We start from the raw sequence: 13,632 nt of genomic DNA on the forward strand, positions 1-13,632 counted from the left end.
CACATCTAGAAAGCAGGCACTGTTATAAAGATTGTATGACTCCAGACATCAAGCATTTAGAAAACCCCACCACAATGACATATTACATTATCCATGTAAAGAATGTATGTATCTCTCTACTTTATAAAATGGCTGATGTGATATAAAAATAATTCAGGCAAGTGGTACAGAAACTAATAGTAGTCAGTCCTCTCTCTAAGCACTCTTTTTCTACCACCACATGGAAAAATAGCTCACAGAACTTGAAGCTAGGAAAAGCAACATATTACAAGCTTAAAAATAGAATGCTTCATTAACATATTTCGACAAATTGCTAGCAACCATTAATATCTTTGCTGTTATTCCACAAAATACTCTGGTTTTTTACATGCGTGTTACAATTTGTTAAAACAAACTATGGAAATATCACTGATGTTTTAAAATATTTTGTTCTGTCTACAAGAATAAATAAAAGGTTTTTTCTCTATTCTTTTCAATTAATGGGTGACATCTCATCCTTCCAGTGATATTTTCTGCTCATGAAAATCTCTATTTCTAATTTAAGGTTTCTGTTAAGATTGCTTTTCTGTACTAGGTCTTTGCATAAAGATCAAGACATTCCAGAGGTTTGTGCTTACCTCAGGCAAGTAAAAATCACTAATTTTCTGTTTCTATTAAATATTGTGTTACGTCCATTGACTCCTCCAGTATTTCACACCCAATGTCTACAAAGACTCTGTAGCCCAATTAACCTCTTCAGCACCACTTAATACTTATTTCATAAGCACTCAGCATTAACTATCTAGACTTTTCACAACGTAAGAAACCAAGAGCTTTTATTCCCACCAATATGTTCAGGGCAAGGAATAGAACAAAATAAATGAAAATTAAAAGTTCAGATCATAAAATGTTAGAGACACTTCTAAACAGAAGATGTATGTTCCTTGCCTACAGTATCTACACATTCTGTTTCTACAGCAAGAGGTAGGGGTGCAGCGGAAGGAAAGAATAGAAAGAAGACAGGCCTAATAATCCGATCCTGATTCGATTTTGTATGAGTTTATACAGTGCGTGTCTTGAAAACTCTCCAGATTCACGGGTGATGTTTCACTGTAGAATGCAAGGTCAGCAGCCAAGCCTACGAGCCCTCTTTCCCCGCTCAGCCCGAGCGCGGCTCCGCTCGGAGGCCTGTCCGTCCAGGCGCTGCCGGTACTGCTATACCAGGAACTCCATCTAGTGGAGACGCAGGTTATGTCAACCCTCGCTTAAACCAGCTGCTCACACACACCGAACTGTGCCCGAGTTTTGCGGGTGTCACTGAATCTGCTATCCCATTTGCATAGCAAATAAAGGATAGAAAAAAGTATTTTATCAGGACACTTGTGTCCCAAAAGCATATGCCACAACAGTGCACTGAAGGCACAGGATGAGGTTCCAAAGCACCCTAAATTAGTTTGGGATCACCCTTGCCTGCTGCCATCTACGTGTTGCCATCCACTTTTTATGCTACTATCGGCACAAATGACTTAGTTGCCAGACAACTGGAAAGATGGTACGGCTGATGACTGAAGTAGCAAAAGCTTTCAGAAAGCACTCATCGCCCAACAGCACATTGTCAGAACTGAGGAAGGACAGCATCAAGCTGAGCAGGAAGCAGTGAGCGCAGCAGCCGTGATTTAGGAAAGTTTAAGATGATGTGCAATTAACAAAATAGAAGAAATTAAAAAAAGCTTTATCTAAATTGCTACCTTCATAGTACAGACTCAAGAAAGAGGGAAACAGACAGAACCAAGAAGGTGAAAGAAATTGGTGCGGCAAAAGCTTTTGTAAACCTCACTCCTACCTCACCCTAGCATGAAGGTAGAATGAACACTTCAACACTGCATTTGCATAGCAGAGGATGCTCTCACCCACCATGCAACGCCAAACAAACTCCGTCAAACAGACATGTACAGAGATTCTTTAAAGCTGCCACACTGGTACAAGCCTGTTTCACAAAAGAATCCCTCTGACAGGAGTGTCCAGCTCTAATAATTATCACCTAGGTTATTCTTATTATTGTAATGTTAGAAAGAAGACAATGTGTCATGTGTAGTGTTGCCCTATAATATTCTTTCCAAAATTCCAGATGAAAAGACATTAACTATGACCCTTAGAAAATGAACTCAGAAATAAAGTAAAAAAGGCAGAATTAAAAAAAAGGGTATTGAAACAATTAATGAATATTAGTCACAGAAAATCACATCCAACTTGTTAAGTAGTTGAAAGCTTCAGTATGTAGGATTACTCAGAAAAAAGAAGTCTACAGCTTTATATAAAGTGAGGAAGCCTACCTCTGCCTGCTGTGGGCTGTTTAAGGTCAGAGAGGAGGAAGAACATCTGAATACTAAGGTCATACTATGTGTTTTCCACCCAAGTTTGTTTTTATACACAATTCTGTTTTCTTATTCTATATAGACAAAAGTCACAAGAAAAGTCTGCCCCAATTTTTTGCTTCTTGATTTGCGCCACCACATCTCACACTTTGCTGCTGTTATGAAATCACAAGGAAAGAATTTAACTTGGAGTGCAAAATAAGCAGCAGGAGTACATGACTTGAAAGCTTGTTTTCATGTGATAGTAGTAAAAAACCCCAACCTACCACCAAATGAAATCATAAGTACACATAGTATGTCAGCACATACACACCCTGATGAAGTTTTAGGGTTTTGTGAAAGATTAATCATCTCTCAGAAAAATTAAAACAATGTCATATCTCAGAAGGAGAATAAATAATAGATAAATTATACTGTTATGCAAAGGTTGAATTTTTTTCTCTGTAGGAATTAACTGGATATCAGTGCAGTTTCCTTCTACAATGGAACCACTTCTCCTTTTATTATTTTGTCTACAGCTGGATCTCCCTCATATATTCTGCTCGAATCGAAATCCACCAGACTTACCCAACAATGCAACAGCATATTTTAATGTGGAACAGCTAAGTATTAAGACATTCATGTATCAAACCAACAAATCCTCCATTAACTGCAGCTGAATCTGTAAGCCTCCACTTCTCTGTCTTTTGCTTACAGATTACAGCCTGCCCATTCTCTGTATATTATCCCTCCAGTGCAATGAACAATACCTCCACAGCTCCCTTGAGAACTTCATTTATTATCTATCAGTAAGCCACAAAATATTCCTTGTAATTTTGACACTACCCCAGAAGATGGACTAAGTAAGTTTTAAATTTAGCTCAGTAACTCTCCAATGAAGGCCTTCATCTCAAATTCTTTCTTGTGGGTTTCAATCTGTCAACTAAAACATCTTAAAATTGTTATGGTCATGCCTGAAGGGTTCTGGTTAAATACCCAACTTCATCCAAAGTGATGAAGATGCAGCTCAGGAGAATTAAAATGGAGGGTTTTGTAGATTTGAGCTTCAGTTCATACTGAAGTACCATCAAAACTTTCCAAATTACCAAAGTATACATTCTCCAAAATACTATTCCACTAGAAAGACATCAGATGCCATGACCCAACTTCACTCCTATGCCAGAATCTATGAGAACAGTTGGTGGTTGTTGCTGTTTAACTAAAGAATTTTGGCTTTATATAACCCCTGCAGAATTACATGCTTTAACATAAAGACAGCTCTGCATACAGAATTGATACAAAGCTGCCTGTATAGCCATGCTCATTAAGCCCTGAAATAGGGAGAGTAGTACTGTGTGAGAAAGTCCAATTTTATATACAGAGTCAATATTGTGTCTCTTTTTTTTTCCCCCAGTTTATCCGCTGTTTTTGAAAGAAATAGTTGGGTTTTTTCTAACCATTTTTCCCCCCGAATTCTTCAGGGATCCCATCCACTCCACACTACCTTTCCAATCACTTCATTAGTGTAACCTCTATCAGGACTGTTCGTAAGTCCAGCATCAGCTCCCTCCTTTTCTCACTCTCTAATTGGTAATTTTTTTTTTATCTTTTCCTTCTTCAATTGATAAGGTGTCACATTCAACACCTCTGAGTCCTCCTTTTCCTCCGCTAATAACTAGAGTCTGCAAATTCTTCTACAATATTCTCCAGAAGTTGTTTGCTTTCATCAACACTAACCAACTCTCTTGTTATGGTAGCCATCCTTCACCTCTCCTACCTGCAATTTCTTCCTCTCTGATCATCTTTTTACTCAATGAAATCCACACAGCTAACACTGAATTCACCCTTCTTTTTCCCTCTGCTGCTTTTTGGCATTATCACCACTTCTTTTGCCTTCTACATGAAGTGCCTCATCCCCTGGGATTCAGACCATTCAAGACTTGGCATTAAAATCTACTCCTGTTGAACATTCACTCATGTATTACCTCACACTTCTTACTTTCTCTGACCCTTCTCAATATTCTGTCTCACATATCTATAACCACATTGTGTATGCTCTAATCATGCATCAAACAACTTTCACTTTGGATAGGACTCCCACCTCCTTTATGTACTTTGAATCATGAACATTTCCCAAAAAGATAGCTCAAAACATAACATAATGTTGCACATGCACAACGTAATGTGCAAAATGTCACGCTCAATGTATCAGAAATACTGGATACACCTAAGAAAAGCAGGTATTCTACATCTGCTCTTAAGCTGACCAAAAGCAACAAGCAGTTCTTGCACATTGTCCAACTTCCCTCTTATTCCCAAGAGCCTTCCAGTCTTGACAGACACAAATATCCTTACAAATAAAAAGAAAACATACATTAAAGCTTTTTCATTCTGACTATGCTTATGTCAGTCTTAAAAGGCTTAAGTGACAACACCTCAGATAGACCAGTTTATATTTTCCCTTTTTACTTAACACTCAGATCACAGAATAGTTAGGATTGGAAGGGAGCTTAAGATCATCTACTTCCAACCCCCCTGCCATGGGAAGGGACACCACACACTAAACCATGTCACCCAAGACTCTATCCAACCTGGCCTTGAACACTGCCAGGAATGGAGCATTCACAACTTCCTTGGGCAACCCATTCCAGTGCCTCACCACCCTCACAGTAAAGAACTTATTCCTTGTATCTAACCTTAACTTCCCCCATTTAAGTTTGAACCCATTCCCCCTTGTCCTATCACTACAGTCCCTAATGAAGAATCCCTCCCCAGCATCCTTACAGGCCCCCTTCAGATACTGGAAGGCTGCTATGAGGTCTGATCAGACTTTATGATCTTAAAGGTCTTTTCCAGCCTAGTTGATTCTATGATTTCATGATTCTTACTACTTTTATTTGAATATACTTTTTTGTAAACCTGAATGGTAGATGAAATTCACCTACCAAAAGCTCTAGAAGAGTTAGAGAACATATCTGTGAGGTTAGATAACACATATTTATAAGGTGCTTTGACATAGGGTGCCAAATGCAGTCTCTAAACCAGTATGAAAGCTTACAAACTACGGCCTTCTGACTTATAGTGCTTATCAGTATAGTATCTAAGTGTTCACATACAGAGAGAAGACATTTTGCCCAAACTTAAATCTCCAACCTAGCCTCACCCACCAAAACAAACTTCTCTGCTATGAAGGCCTCTAGATCTACATCCCAAGAGCACAGAAGCAGTAACGTTACTATTACTAGGCCAGATAGCTAAGTTAAACCTACCGTAAGTATTTGCCTTCCTCTCTGTGGTTCTGGCAGAGCATAGACATGTTTCCATATAAATAACTGGGAGACAATAAACTAGTGATGTTCTCCAAAACACATGTTCAATTTCTGCTCAAACAAGGCAGAATCTTTTCAGATAACCTTATTAATTAATTACTGTATTTAAATGAAAGGATAGGTGACAGAGAAGCATACTTTTGAAATGGTCCTTCAAAGCAATACAAAGCCAAGACTTCACAAGCAACTCACTTTTTCTTTAAGTTATATTACTATATCCACAAAGCGCACACATCAAATGAAATGCACCATCCTGTATATATCTTGTGCATTATTACAGAGATAGAAGTTAAAATCTAAAATTAACTAAATTAAAATTGCCAAATCGGTCACATCAGATACTAATATACCGCTTCTTCCTTATAACTCAGTGCAGCATAATGTAAGCTGTACTGTTTCCATACATTTACATCAGTTCTGACCTGTAAGGCCTGGCTCTCAGAATGACTGTGCAAACCTTTGGCCTTCCTCCTGAGCCCACCATCACAGGTGTCCATTGTGATGAAGATACCTCTGCTGCAGGAGACAGACCAGCTGTGAATTTCATCCAGGCCACTAAACAGCCCTCAGGTGCTAACATCAGGTGTCAGTCAAGTAAGCCAGGTGACCTACACACAAAGGGTTTCACAGCTAATTGTGAGTGTTTAGTGCCATCCAGATACCTGAGAGTGAACTCTAGAAAGACAGACCATACCTCATCGTGTACATAGTAACCTCCCTTCTCCAGAAACAACCTCAACCCTTATTAAGACGTAGCATATATCTTACTGTATCAGCTACATAATATGTATAATAGATGCAGGTTTAATATTGGAACTTGAATTTTTACTAGTAGCCAATATTATTGGTACCAAAATCGCATTCCCTAATTCTGCTAAGAAACATTGCTGGGATGTAAGAATCCTACATTTCAAGAAAAAGGTAAACTATCAAATATTTGAACTCCACTGTAATTCAGAATAGTTAAGAACAAAATAGGATGGAAGGACTCGCTAGTCATCTCCAGACCCAGCAACTTCAAGATCTCACAAATTTCAAAAACAAAATGAAACAAATCCAAACCAGCAGAAAAATAAAAGTAAGACTAACTTAAACCAGCAGCTAGACTATAAGACAAATTGTAAAAAAATCTGCAGTATTGTTCCATCCTCCATTTACTGTGAGCCAAACTGAAACTGGTAGAAGTCTTAACACTCAGTGGGCACAGTCCTGGGGTCTCTGAACACAAAACACCTGTAGCATTGCAGGCAGGGTAGCAGGAACATTTTTCTCAAGGATTTGTTGATTCTTTTCACATTAAAATACATGAAAAATTTACCATTTTATTAAATTCTGCAGTAAAATATTATTAACATAAAGGACAATACCAGGACTGGATAATCATTTACATCTGATCCACACCACTATTCCTCAAAACATTTGTCTCAACACAAAATTAAGATGTGCTTTCACTTACTCATCATTCTTACTTAAATATTTCAGAACCTATTGCTGAAAAGCCAGCATGATTTTCAAGACTGAAATATGGAAACACATTTGAAAGAAGCAAACTTCAACACACATCTAAATCTTGCCAAAATAATTCAATTGCCATAAAATAGACTTTGTGAAGGAACAAGACAACCATGCTGTGTAATTCATCACCCATTTAATCCTGTTTATGAGTGTCAGGTTCTGTACAGAAATGCTTTTAAAGAATGCTTAAGAAAAATCATTGCTAGCTATGTATTACTAACCGATAAAACAATAAACCAAACCCCACCATATGGCCTCTGTAATGGCATATGATATTAACATAAAGAAAACCCAGGCCCCACCCCTGAAATCACAAACAAACTGCAAATGCTAATACTTTACATGGAAAATTGATCAGAGTTAGTAGGTCCTCCCTAGCATTTAACGTTACTAAAAAACATGACACACAAACAAGTTTTTGCTCAACTCTGAGCTTGCTCTGTATCTCATTTATTTCATTCAAGCTAAACCCAAATATTTGATCAACAAAATTGCCTTGTACACACAGAGTTAGTCCTAATCACTGGAGAAAGTTTAATGTTTTATTATTTTTACCTTTTTCATACATACCCACCCCTAAATGATTTTATATACTGACACATTCCCATATAAAGTATACTGACAAAAGTACATTACATACATTACTAAGATTGTGAACTAAATACTCAAGACTATTGAAGAAGTTTATCTGTGTAATGTGAATTCATACACCCTTGCTATTTTGTTACACATATCTTTCCCACACACACCTTGACCCTCTCACAGCCAACGTAAAGTCAAAATAACATAGTATGTCCCACTGATATAATGGAATCATAAAATAAGAAATCTTTGGTTCCTTCTCTTCATTCATTGTTTTTTTCATTTGTTCTCTAGCCTAGCATTCATCCCTGCTCCAACAAAATCAGACACTTCTGTCCTCTACAAAGCTCCAGTGCCAGCAGGAGGGAACCTAAAGAGAACACTCTCTTCTGTGCTCCAGTGCCCTGCTTCAGTCTGGCCCAAAATCCCTTACACAAATACGCTTGCAGGCCAGAGGACTCAGTCAGTGGGGACAGCCAGCATGCAGTTCTGTTGGATGCCCTGACATTGTGAACGGAGCACAGAAGAGTGAGCTCTTCTTAAAAGACCTGCACACAAGGCCTGAGCTGTACCAGGATGGGTGAGACGCTCAGACGGGGCAAATTTCAGAAACTTAACCATTAAGAGTTAGCTAATAGGTGTTAATCAGTCAAATATGAGCAGGTATTCAGACTGATTTTAAAAGGCCAAAGTCATGTTCATGAAAAAAGTCCCATCTTCCTCTGGCCACCTATCAAAGACCACTAAAAATATTACAAATATTATTCTTTTCCTTTTTTTATTAAACCCCCCCAATACAAATGTTGCATTTCTTTAGCTGTTTTCTCACATAACTGAACAACTGTTTCATACTTCCTAAGAAGAAAGTATAGAGCAATTGCATAATTTGAAATATTTAATTCCAAAAAGTTTAAATCTCTCAAGTTAATCATGGGATTAACTTGATCTGGACACAATCTAATAACGTGTTGCAAATCCCTCAGTATTTGATTGGTGTTAAAAAGAGACAGCTGGACTACCCTAGCTCAGCTCTGTACATGTATGGGGCTCAAAGGCTAATGTCTCTTGCTTGTCCCCTTGCCGATGTTTACTATACCTCACTTGAGTCAAAATACACAGTGGATTTCAGGAGACTCAATTGGTTTTGAGAGTCAGAGGACCTGTTCTTGTTATTCCTTCTCTGACACCATTGGGCCCGTGACCTTCACCTACACTCCAAATAGCTTCTCATTCATCATTACAGTTATATCACATGAACTTCACATGCGAAGATACACATCCCCACCGAATGCCATTCATTCTGTGTAAGTTTTCTTTGTCCGTACAGCCTGTATCCTTACCTGTAGGAATTATAAAGCTGAATATTAATGAGTATTAGAAGTTGTTTGGTGGGGGGTTTTTTTATTATTATTATTAATTGAACATCTTATTCCCGTACTTGAGTTTTAACTTCATTAGAAGGTTTTGGTTTTTACCTCAGAAGAGTTAACATCTTCTTTTTTTAAACATTCATGGTTGTGTCCCTTAAGAAATTCTGCACAGAAACACTGGCAACACCGTAACTAAAAATTATTTTTTCTTTAATAAGATAACTACGTAATATTTAGTTGCCTTCCAGAAGTGGGTTGGTTTTTTTTTTTCGATTTCAAAATATCTGGAATGTGTATTTTGGAGCCTGCAATATACAATTTGCTTTTGATTTTATCTCCTAGAAATGTTTCTGGGAAGCATAAGAATGGTTTTCCTAAATATATACTTGGGAGCCTTTTTGGATAATTGACACGTAATTAAACAAAAGCTGTTATGTTAAAAAAAAAAAAGTACTGATGCCTTTTTTTTTAGTATACATATTATTCACAGTATTTTTCTCCACAATAAAGTCTATTTATCTATTTACAGAATCTTACTGTAGCTCAGAACTACAGGTATTCAAATTGTATTCATTAACTACAAACCCAGATACTTAACCAGAACTGAAACAACTAATCTGTATAGGAACTCCTAGTTCAGATTATCTAACTAACCTCAAATGCTACAATGACACTTTATCTACGCAATTATGAAGAAAATACCCAGGAACTGAGACAAAATGCATTGAAAATGGGTGACCTGACAGTGAATTCACAGCTGGAAAACACATTCATTTTCCTGTTTAAACAAATATTGCCTTTCACTAGGATAACCAAAACAGAAAGCTGTATTGCATGACAAATATACATGTTTTGGCAGTGTACGTTGTCTCTGCCTGCATACATCACATTCATTACTACGGCTTAGGGAGGACAGAATGGGTTAGCTACACAGTTTAATGTGTAGATGTCTCTTTGTCCTTTTCCTCCCTGGGTAAGATGAAAAATGATATGACTTCTTTTTCATTATTAATAATGAATGCCTTGTTGACAGTCCTTGCTGCCAAGTAAGAAGCCTTGAACTTGAATCTTTATGATGCAAGATTTCTGTTCACTTGGAAATCAACCAAAAGGATCAGACAGGAGAAACTTAATACTCAGGTTTTGTATCAGTTGTTATAAGCCTTTATAGTTTTTTGTTGGGGTTTTTTTTCGGGGGGTTTTCTTTTTTTAAAATTATTTTTTCTTTTCAATCTCTTAATCTTTTTGGTATTTCTTTCCAACGTTCATTTGGTACCATGACAGACAGACTGGAGAAAGCATGATGTATCCCTTATTGCACAGCACCAAAAAGAAAAGACTCTTCGTGTTTTCTAAAACATGACTCTGAACAAAAAGGTGATCTGCAGTCATTTTCCTCTGTATTACTATTCCCAGAAGTTACGTAGCCCTGGCACTCTTAACAGTCTTTAGAAATCCATCAAATTCCAGGTCAACCACTTTTGGTTTTGTGTATATATATATATATATATACACACACACACAGACATCTATACACAATATAATTTTATATATATGTATTAAAAAAATAATCCTGGGAGATACATACATACACATATATATTACTATTATTCATTACATAAACATCCTGCAGCATTGCCAATATACTTTGTGATTCACTTCTGTTTTCTTAGTCTGCTAGCAATGACTGAAAGGAAACTTCAAATTATGATCCTCTGTTGGTGGGAAGTGTAGAATGGCTTTCTTTCACTTCATATGTATCCCCTCTCCTGAAAAGTTCTATCTACTTCTCAAATCTGTTCCACATCTCAAGGGTTAGTCTGGACCAGTAATAATTACAAAAGGGGAGTGACAGCCCCAGGTTAGTGCTTCCATATCTCTGTATGATGCTCTAAGCCACAACAGAAGGATGACTCTTCAATGGATCTGAAATTCAACAGAAGTTCAAAACCATTCCAAATTAGGGGGCCTACAGAGGAGGGGAACAACAGTACCAAACAGAAATTTATTTCTCTAAATGAAAGCTTAAATTAGGCAAAAACTAACAAGATGTTGTTATGAAGGATGACATAATAATTTTATTTCTAATATGTATACAGAGTAACATAATAAATGCATTCTATTATAAGTATATCACATTCATAAAATTTAAAAAGTAGAAAATAAAAATAAATTCACTTTCTCTCTTATAACTGAGGAGCTGGTGCATTTTACTAGATCAAATTTTAAATATGAGTTCATGAATAAAATTCTGTAACTCAGAATCTTTTAAATATTCCTGAAATTACCAATGAAGGGCTCATGAAATTAGCAAGCGAGCTTAATACTAATATTAGAAATATGGGTAGCAGGACACAGAACCATAGAATGGTTTGGGTTAGAAAGGACCTTAAGATGACATAGTTCCAACCTCCCTGCCATGGGCAGGGACACCTCACACTAGACATGTTGCCCAAGGCTCTGTCCAACCTGGCCTTGAATATGCCAGGGATGGAGCATTTACCACTTCCTTAGGCAACCTGTGCCAGTGCCTCACCACCCTCACAGTAGAGAACTTCTTCCTTCCGAATCTTGCAGAAAACCAGCAGTTCTGCTTAAATTTAGGAATTTCTGGTTTTCAGCACAACAATGATTCAAATGCTCAACAGTCCTGAACCTTACACATTATTTTTATGTTGCTTTATTGTTAAATAGAACATGATTATGTAACTTACTGGAAGTAAGTTCACAAACACAAGTTTGCTGTGCAGGGAATACTGGGCTTTTGTGAGGGATGACCACTGTAATTTGCTGTTGTCGTTATCTGTTGTTATTGTAAATTTAGTATTTGCTAATATAATTTCAATAATTGTGAGGTACATTCTGAAGAATCAAAATTACAGATACATTTCATATAATGAATCTACTCATCCTAAATAATCAAATGCTTGAATATTTCAGTGCCACCCCCACAAAAAAAGGTGCTATGCAGTCTGAAAATCAGTTTCTTCCCTATAGGTTTAAAAAATTAAATCACACAAACATTTCAGAGGGTTGCCACACCTGCTGCAATGTGTACACTTGTCGTTAGGGCTAGAAAGAGATGAGGTCAGTGTCAGAAAGGAAAATGTGATAAAGTAATTCTCAATATGATGCCAACTATGACCTTTGGATTACATTTCAAATCTAGCTATCATGTTACCAAAATAATATAGTACAGGATGGACACTGTTTTGCTCATGTGATATACAGATTCCTAATAGGAATTTCATACTCACAACTAAATTACAAATATGCCAACTATGATATGTTTTATGTGCATGTGGCACAGTATTTCATAACATGCTACAGCAATTTTTTTTTTCCTGACATACAAAGAGACTGAAATAAAAAGAATAATAAAAGATTCAAGCTAAGTAACATGTCAGTGCTAGCAATGTGAGTTGGTTTTGCACACCAAATCCCAAACGGCCATCTTCCAGTAATAGATTCCTATTGGGAAGTGTTAGAATCTTAAAAAATCTTGCAGAGGGTATGAAATAACATTCAGTTAAACAAGACAGCCGCATGTTACGTGGACTAAGATTTGATTTGATATTAATACGTAAGAGGCTGGAAAAGACAAAACAAAACCCTGCCAAACCTCTAAAAACTATACTCTAAATGGTAGCTTGTCTGTTTGAAGCAAGTTATGCTGCCTTCATTGTGAAGGTGAATTTTGAAATATAAAATGGTAGTTTCTTTCCAAAAGTAAGGTATGAAATATTGATTCATGTATTATGTCACTAAAAGCTAGGCCTTCTAACTCTTGGTAGTGATTATGTGGATGAAAACAAAAACACGAAATACAAACTCAATAGCACATAAAAGTCACATTTTTTTTTAAGCTACCTAATTTACTCTGAATCTGGAGGGACACAAGTAGGTGGAGGGAGTGCAAAATCCATCATTTATAACTTCCTAAAAGTTGTTTTTAAGCAACTCATTATAGAGGAGTTAAAAAATTAAGACTTGTTCATTTCCTTTTCAGGGAGGTACCAGCTGAGAGCAACAAATGGGCAGTCACCTGGCTGCATCTCAAGTGTGTGCAGTACTAAAAATTCATTCACAGGTGGTAACATAATAGAATCTTCTGCTGGTGGAACCGCTGTGCTACTGATATTTGTATTCAGGATCACTAGAGGGAAGTAGGTTTGTCAATGACAGTTTTTGATCATTCTGTAAGAAAATCCTAAGTAAAATATGGCAGTTACCTACAGTTACAAATTATCTCAACAATGTGGTATGTTTAATTTAAAGATGTAATCTTACCCCTTGCTTCCAGCTTAAAGCACTGCAAGGTTTTAACACAACAGGAAATAGACCTGGAGATAATTTCTGCTTCCACTGAAATGCTGGGCTCTTGCAATTTCAATGCCAAAATCAGTAATTAGTCACAAGCTCTGAAATTATGAAAAACCCACATCCTATTTCAAACAAGCAGTTATGAAGAAAATATTTCCACTATGCAAGCAGGGCCTTGAC

Source organism: Nestor notabilis, unplaced genomic scaffold (assembly GCF_000696875.1).
Source record: "Nestor notabilis isolate BGI_N333 unplaced genomic scaffold, ASM69687v1 scaffold3557, whole genome shotgun sequence".
In the NCBI taxonomy this organism is placed as follows: domain Eukaryota; kingdom Metazoa; phylum Chordata; class Aves; order Psittaciformes; family Psittacidae; genus Nestor; species Nestor notabilis.